The 9,512-nt window shown below is 35.7% G+C and overlaps 1 long non-coding RNA gene across 1 annotated transcript; it reads right to left on the reverse strand.

Annotated features, from left to right (window-relative positions):
• Positions 1–1,081: 1,081 nt before the first annotated feature.
• Positions 1,082–2,603, reverse strand: LOC138350367 (uncharacterized). The gene is made up of 3 exons (XR_011222062.1): positions 1,841–2,603; positions 1,570–1,698; positions 1,082–1,189 (listed from the first exon to the last, which is right to left on the reverse strand). It is a non-coding gene; the product is annotated as an uncharacterized lncRNA (long non-coding RNA).
• Between the last annotated feature and the right edge of the window lie 6,909 nt (positions 2,604–9,512).

Below are 9,512 nucleotides of genomic sequence, written 5' to 3' on the forward strand. Positions count from 1 at the left end.
CCAATCTCATTTGTTGTTCAATGTAAAATATTTATTGCTCGACTTGCAACAATATATATATATATATATATATATATATATATATATATATATATATATATATATATATATATATATATATATATATATATATATATATATATATATATATATATATATATATATATATATATATATATATATATATATATATATATATATATATATAGTATAGTGCCTTTGCAATAATGTACCAATGTGTGTATTTTCATAACTCGTTTTAAATTGTTGAAAAATAAATAACTACATTGTGAATGCAAGTCAATGTTTACATGCTAAATCAGAGTTGCCAGATTCCGCTTAAAATAGCAAATTGTGCTTATTTTCAAAGCTTGAGAATTTAGCTTTAAAGTAGTTAAAGCTACGAATTTCGCAATTTGCTATGTACTTTAGTGTACTATTTTAAAATAAGGTTGGTTTTTAAGCTGCAAGTCATATGAATCTCAAAAAAAGTATATTATTAACAATCTTATCTCCATAGTTCACTAGTTTCTGTAAATCAGATCTGGTAACTGTAGGCCAAGTACTGGAAGACTCAAGACACAATGTGTGTGGAAGCTATTAGTCTCTTTGAAGAAGTCATCTCGACAGGATCTTCCAGCTCCAGCTATAAAACTTCACACATGGATCTACCGGGTGCATCAAACGGTAAGAAATTACTAAACTGTACAAAGTTTTATGCTAGAACATTTGTTACAGTCCCCTGTTCTATGTGTACTCCATCACATAGTGACGGAGTATGTGGGAATAATTTTGTTGACACTGTCCATTTTGTCAATTCTACAACAGCAGATAATACGAATTCCCAGAGATATTTGTAACTTGAGATACTTGGTTTGGTTTGGTTAAGTTAGGTTAGGTTAGGTTAGGATAGATTAGGTTATGTTAGGTTAGGTTATGTCAGCCTAATCTAACATATCATATTTATTCATTACTAACGTATTGCCAGGAATTTTTGTGAAGCTTGTGTAGCTTGTGGTAGCTTGTGGTAATTAGACGGACCCCTTGTAACCTTGTGGAAAATTGAAACAGAAATTTCCTTAAGGGGGCGATAGTTAGGGTTCATAAAAGTTGTTCTAGTGCAATGAAAATTTATTGACGTGTTACACGTGAAGAGGGCTGCAAGTGGTCCAAGTTTCAGCATCGCAGCCTAAATAGAGAGGGAGAAAAAAAAAAAAAACTTTTTTTAACCATTTTTTTACATGTTTTAAAGTTGATATAACAAATACAAATATCAACTGATATTATTTCTATGATACTCAGCTATCACAATACTATATAATAAAGGTTGTCTAGTGGCATTATTATCCCAAACCTATTTAGTGCAATAATACAAATTTTCAAAGTTCACCCAAAAAATTATGCAACAAAATGATGTTTATAAATATATATAAAATCAATAAATGATCTTAGGGGAAATATATAACTTGAGTTTTTAGAGGCACAGACTCTACATATAATGTGCAAGTTCCATGTAAATTGAATAATAAATAAAAAAGTTATTCAACCATATAGTTGCAAATTAGTTACCTGTAAAAAATGAAGGTCAAAGTTCAGCCACCTTTGGCTGAGGTTGATGAACTACCAATTTCAATCAAAATTACCACCCTTGTAGATTGGCATTCCTTCAGTAAGGTGTGTAAGTTCCATGAAGATTGCCTGATAAAAAAAAAAAAAAAAAAATTATTAAAAAAAAAAAATTAAAAAAAAAAAATAAAAAAAATTAAAAAAAAGACAGCAGCTTTATATTTACAATTATTTATGATATAGTATCAAGATATAAAACATAATACATACTAACCTAATATAATTGGTCTGAAATATGCAACATCTTGCAACATCAAGAGGGAGAACGTCTTGAGTTGCAGGTCTAAGATCTTGAGTGGCAGGTGCCGCAGGTGGTGTGGCAGGTGCCGCAGGTGGTGTGGCATGTGCAGCAGGAGGTGTGGCAGGTGCCACAGAGGTGTGGCAGGTGCCACAGGAGGTGTGGGTGCCTGGGTGTGAGGCGAGGTAGTGTGTTGTGGGGGCGGGAGGCTGCCCTCTCTCTTCACTCAAGGGAACTCTTGTTTTGCCTCAGTGTGGCTTTACGCTCCTTCTTTACTTGGCTAACGCGTAGAGCTCTTGCCTTTAGAGCTTTCTTCTTGTCCGATACTATATCCATTGTGCAGTATATGCAAGAAAATACGATCTGTGCGAGCGCGTCAGGCATGCGACCGCCGGCACAGACACTGAGAGGGTGACTAAGCCAGTAAATCGGATTATAGCCCCTCCCTCTCACAGAAGACAGTTGCCAGCGAGTGTGTTTATAATTTGTATATGCATAACAAGATATTCTCCACTCTATTGCGAAATACTAGACGCTTACAACGTATGACGCATCACCCTACGGCGCACCCGAGCCGCGAGGACCAGATTTCGGGCAATTGCGGCTGGAAAATTTGCTGTAATTACGTTATTTATTATCATAACATTAAACGGTTTGCACCACGGTGTTGCCAGAACGTTGTAGTATTTTTATAAATTTTTCGTGTTTGGCCGAATTTTTTCGGCCAAACAATGATAACGCCCTCTTAAGTACTTTCATATATTAATACATGACTTCTTCTGAATGAAGATGTATTAATATAAGTAAATTTGTTTCAATTTTCCTTCGTGGTCTGACACTGTCATATATATATATATATATATATATATATATATATATATATATATATATATATATATATATATATATATATATATATATATATATATATATATATATATATATATATGCGAACAAGCCTGAATGGTCCCCAGGACAATATGCAACTGAAAACTCACACCCCAGAAGTGACTCGAACCCATACTCCCAGAAGCAACGCAACTGGTATGTACAAGACGCCTTAATCCACTTGACATATATATATATATATATATATATATATATATATATATATATATATATATATATATATATATATATATATATATATATATGTATATATATATATATATATATATATATATATATATATATATATATATATATATATATATATATATATATATATATATATTATATATATATGAGGGGTACCACCTCTGGTGCAAGTGTAGGGACCCATAGCCTCGGAGAAGAAAATAAAGAGTACTCAGAGAAGACCTTGTGGATCTTCACTGAACACTTTCATATTTTCTTCTCCTACCACCCCTATTCTTTTGGTATGTGTGTATATTTATCTAACTTTATTTGAAAACAAAACGCAACTACTTCATGCTACAAACGAGTGGAGAAATAGCAACATCGACCATAGTATCCGTACCCGCATTGAACAACACCTCGACATCCTCACAGACCAACATCACCTCAGCACTGAAACAAGGATTATCAAGAAACTAACAACATTATATGGAGGACCTATGGCAATTCCACGACCAAGAGATGGCTTCCTGAACCTTGCAGGAATTAACCTCACTGAGGACCAAGTCACTCTCCTAAATCTGGGCATAAACTGTCATGTTATGTCCAGACCGAGTGAAATGGCCCGGAAAGTAGAGTTGGAAATTCTGTTGGACGACATATTCGACCTCGAGACACAAAAGAAGGTCACTACCAAAGATACCTTACAAGCAGAACTTATTGCAGAAGGAGGAAAGAATCGAGGCAACTACAGAAGCACCATACTGTCCCCCGAGCTTAAAGCGGCAGCTAAAAGCCTTCGTGAGAACAAGGAGATAGTTGTCAGGAGAGGTGACAAGTCGCCAATATATGTCATTCTTAAAAAAGACGAATATCTGGCGAAAATGAACATCATACTCTCTGACCAAACTAAGTTCCAAAGGGTAACGAAGGACACTACAGCCGAATTAAAAGCAAAGGTCAACAAACTGATCGAAACTGTGAACGCCAAGAAATCCGGACTCCACCTGCCAAAGATCATTGGGGAATATAAACCTGGATATGCGTATGGAAATGTCAAGACGCACAAGCCTGGAAACCCACTTCGGCCAATCATTAGCCAGATACCCACACCCACGTACAGACTGGCGAAGCGACTCAACGGCCTGCTGACTCCTTATGTTCCTTGCGCCTTCAGCCTGAAGTCTCCAAAGGAATTTGTGGACTTACTGCGGGGCACACGGGCCACAGGGATAAGAGCCTCGTTGGACGTAGAATCGCTGTTTACCAACGTACCTGTGGACGAGACAATCGGAATGATAGCCGACAGAGTGTATCGTGATCCAGCCTGTACTCCTCTTGACATGCCAGAAAGTATTCTAAGGAAACTACTCCAAGCTTGTACTAAAGAGGCACCCTTCTTGAGCCCGGATGGGCACATGTATAAGCAAGTAGATGGGGTCGCCATGGGTTCTCCCCTAGGTGTCCTGTTTGCAAACTTCTACATGGGTACCATCGAGCAAAAAGTCTTAGTCGACATGAACTTGAAACCGGCCATATACTGCAGGTATGTTGACGACATTTTTACACAGGTACCTGATGTCAGACATCTGCAGGAGCTGAAGGAGGCATTTGAGCAGAGTTCCGTGCTGCGTTTCACTTACGAGACGGAAAAGGATGGGAAGCTGCCTTTTCTAGATGTAACAGTCATGGAAAAGGGCGGAGGTTTCCACACTGCAGTCTACACTAAGGAAACAAACATAGGAATGTGCCTAAATGCCAACAGCGACTGCCCCGACAGGTACAAGAGGAGTGTTGTTAACGCATACGTCGACCGTGCTCTCAGCCACAGCTCAGAATGGAAGCAAGTCGACGAAGAACTCTGTAGGGTAAGGCAGGTCCTAGTCAATAACGGCTTCTCCAATGGTTTCATCGAAAACATCATAAGAAGGAAAGTGAAAAGCCATGCAACCTCTGAAGAGACAACTAACACAACACCTATACCCCCTATTAGACTATTTTACAGGAACTTCTTTTCCACAGCTCATAAAACGGAGGAAAGGGTCCTGAAAGATATTGTTAATAGAAACGTTATCCCTACAGACAAAAATCAGAGGATACAACTGACGATTTACTATAAAACCAGAAAAACGGCCAGCCTACTCATGAGAAACTCTCCAGACACAAAACAGAACGCTTTAAAAGAGACTAACGTCGTCTATGCCTTCAAATGCCCACTTGGGGACTGTAAGCTCCAAAAAACCCAGTATATAGGCAAGACAACAACATCTCTTTCTAGGCGTTTAACGATGCATAAGCAACAGGGCTCCATTAAGGAACATATAATCTCTTCCCATAACCAAACCATCGCCAGAGAAATCCTAGTAAACAACACAGAAATCATCGATAGATACAGCGATAGCAGGCGGCTTGACGTTTGCGAGGCACTACACATCAAGAAGTCAACACCAGCAATCAACAGCCAATTATTGCACAACTATATTCTACCCACCTCAAGACTCCGCTCCAATATAGAAGCATCAAGAAATATGGACCAATAGGCTTTCTACAAACACTTCTATTCAATACCCATTGTTTCTGTTCTGTCTTGTGTTGATACTTTTAATACCCTATTAATATCCCCTCCTGTTCTGTCTTGTGTTAATGCCACATCACCCTTCCCACCTCACTCAAATGTAGATATAATATCAGAGAGACGTAAGTTCTAATCAGTTGTGTATTTGTGAAGTCTTTGAAAATGTAATAAGTTTTACGAAACGCGCCCGTGTCGCGTCAGACTAGAAATAAAAATGAATTTTGGAGAAGTGATTTTTGATTTACCTCCAACAGTGAAGCGTAATGTACGAAAGATTGAGAAAATTCGTGTTAGAATTATTAATCTTACTTTTTCGGTCATATTTAATAATATATGTCTACAGGAAAGACTGCTACCAAAATATACTAATATATATATATATATGCGAACAAGCCTGAATGGTCCCCAGGACATATGCAACTGAAAACTCACACCCCAGAAGTGACTCGAACCCATACTCCCAGAAGCAACGCATCTGGTATGTACAAGACGCCTTAATCCACTTGACCATCACGACCGGACATAATGAGGTGATAGCCGAGGCTATTTGAACCACCCCACCGCCGGCACTCGGATAGTTATCTTGGGCATAGCATTTTACCAAATCACCTCATTCTTTGGGGCAACACGTGAGGAACACAAATGCGAACAAGCCTGAATGGTCCCCAGGACATATGCAACTGAAAACTCACACCCCAGAAGTGACTCGAACCCATACTCCCAGAAGCAACGCATCTGGTATGTACAAGACGCCTTAATCCACTTGACCATCACGACCGGACATAATGAGGTGATAGCCGAGGCTATTTGAACCACCCCACCGCCGGCACTCGGATAGCTATCACCTCATTATGTCCGGTCGTGATGGTCAAGTGGATTAAGGCGTCTTGTACATACCAGATGCGTTGCTTCTGGGAGTATGGGTTCGAGTCACTTCTGGGGTGTGAGTTTTCAGTTGCATATGTCCTGGGGACCATTCAGGCTTGTTCGCATTTGTGTTCCTCACGTGTTGCCCCAAAGAATGAGGTGATTTGGTAAAATGCTATGCCCAAGATAACTATCCGAGTGCCGGCGGTGGGGTGGTTCAAATAGCCTCGGCTATCACCTCATTATGTCCGGTCGTGATGGTCAAGTGGATTAAGGCGTCTTGTACATACCAGATGCGTTGCTTCTGGGAGTATGGGTTCGAGTCACTTCTGGGGTGTGAGTTTTCAGTTATATATATATATATATATATATATATATATATATATATATATATATATATATATATATATATATATATATATATATATATATATATATATATATATAATTTTTTTTTCTTCTAATAATATAGTATTCGCTTGAAATTAACAGCCTGGTCAATCAGGCTGTTGGATGCAACTCCTCTCAGTTTTGTTATACGAGTTACAGCATGGTTAATCACATCCAAAATTAAAGTTATTTCCAGATGCAGTCCTAAAATTTTTAACATTGCTCTCACTAGTGTTAATGTAGATTATTTCATAATTTAAATAATATATTTAATTACTGTAGTACATTTTAACAACAATTTAACTTATAATTTTTGCAGCATAGGTCATTTGAATATAAGTATTTTATTAGAAATTATTTCCTTCAGGTCTTCAGGGAAAATTCTTGAGGAGATGCACAAACCGCAAACAATGTGTGCATGTCCGAAGCAATGTTTGCAAGTTCTGCCAGTGTGACTTCCGAAACAGTAGAGAATTAATGAAGAAAGAAGAGGAAGCCCGTTCTCTACTTAAAGGCAAGAAGGCTTTAGAACGAAATACAGCAAGCCGGGTTCTACGAAGGATTGAAAATCAGGTATTGAAGTTTGTCTACATCTGTTGTATTCATTTGTATTCTTCTTATGCTGAACTTGCTTGATAAGGTATAGAATCAACATGAATAATATGGTAAAATAGTGACTTTTTTCACGTTTTTCATGTAGTGTGATTTTACGTAAGTATATTCGTTTTTACCAATATTTCGATACAATTTCATGTAGTATCACGATATGTGATTTTGCCTTCAATTCTCAGAATTTCGAATTACATTGCATTTTAAGCAAGTTTTCTTGCATTTTGTTTCGTACGAAAAATCATCGAATATAGCAATATTTTCACGTTCATCATCCCCTTTTCCTTTATGTGATTTAAACAAAATATCATCGAATTAGGCAATATTTTGCCGTTTTTCCACGTTTTTGTGAATTTTCAGTTTATTGGTATTAATTCATTATATATACGATAAAAATGATGCAAACACATAATTGATTAGATAATAACATTAAATATTTAATTTTCAATCAACTATTTGTTTCTCGTTAAAATACTGAGTAAGATATTGAAATTGGGAGAAGTTCTGTTTTTATTGCATATATTGACGTTTCAGCCGGAATAGAGATGTTTTCGTGTACATCTTCCATCGGTAATATAAACGGAAAATCAGGAACATTTTAGTTAATTCTAATGAAAACACATTGATTTTTATCATTTTTATTGGAAACAACATTGTCATATGTCTCTTCTTGGATCTAAATAATACGAAACCTCGCTCTATGATTTGAAGTTAAAATCCTCAAATATAGTTATATAGTGACTTTTTTCACGTTTTTCATGTAGTTTGATATTACGTATATATATTCATTTTTACCAATATCTCGATACTATTTCATGTAGTATCACGATATGTGATTTTGCCTTCAATTCTCAGAATTTTGCATAATAAAGCATTTTAAGCAAATTTTCTTGCATTTTGTTTCGTACGAAAAATCATCGAATTTAGCAATATTTTCACGTTCATCATCCCCTTTTCCTGTATGTGATTTAAACAAAATATCATCGAATTAAGCAATATTTTGCCGTTTTTTCACGTTTTTGTGAATTTTCAGTTTATTGTTATTAATTCATTAAATATACGATAAAAATGATGCAAACACATAATTGATTAGAAATTAACCTTAAGTACTTTATTTTCAATCGACAATTTGTATCTCGTTAAAATACTGAGTAGGATATTGAAAAGGGGAGAAGTTCGGTTTTTATTGCATATATCGACGTTTCAGCCGGATTAAAGCGGTTTTACGTGTACATCTTTCATCGGTAATATAAACGGAAAATCAGGAACTTTTTAGTTAATTCTAATGAAAACACTCTGGTTTTAATCATTTGTATTGGAAACAACATTGTCATATGTCTTTTCTTGGATCTAAATAATACGAAACCTCGCTCTATGATTTGAAGTTAAAATCCTCAAATATGGCAAAATAGTGACTTTTTTCACGTTTTTCATGTAGTTTGATATTACGTAAATATATTCATTTTTACCAATATTTCGATACTATTTCATGTAGTATCACGATATGTGATTTGGCCTTCAAATCTCAGAATTTCGCATAATATTGCATTTTAAGCAAGTTTTCTTGCATTTTGTTTCGTACGAAAAATCATCGAATTTAGCAATATTTAGACGTTTATCATCCCCTTTTCCTTTATGTGATTTAAACAAAATATCATCGAATTAGGCAATATTTTTCCGTTTTTCCACGTTTTTGTGAATTTTCAGTTTATGGGTATTAATTCATTATATATACGATAAAAATGATGCAAACACATAATTGATTAGAAATAACCCTTAAATACTTTATTTTCAATCAACCATTTGTTTCTCGTTAAAATACTGAGTAGGATATTGAAAAGGGGAGATGTTCGGTTTTTATTGCATATATCGACGTTTCAGCCGGATTAGAGCGGTTTTACGTGTACATCTTCCATCGGTAATATAAACGGAAAATCAGAAACATTTTAGTCAATTCCATTGGTTTTTATCATTTGTATTGGAAACAACATTGTCATTTGTCTTTTCTTGAATCTAAATAATATGAAATCTCGCTCTATGATTTGAAGTTAAAATCCTCAAATATTGATAAATAGTGATTTTTTCACGTTTTTCATGTAGTTTGATTTTACGTAAACACATTAATTTTTA

The sequence above is a fragment of the Procambarus clarkii genome, chromosome 45 (genome assembly GCF_040958095.1).
Source record: "Procambarus clarkii isolate CNS0578487 chromosome 45, FALCON_Pclarkii_2.0, whole genome shotgun sequence".
NCBI lineage: Eukaryota > Metazoa > Arthropoda > Malacostraca > Decapoda > Cambaridae > Procambarus > Procambarus clarkii.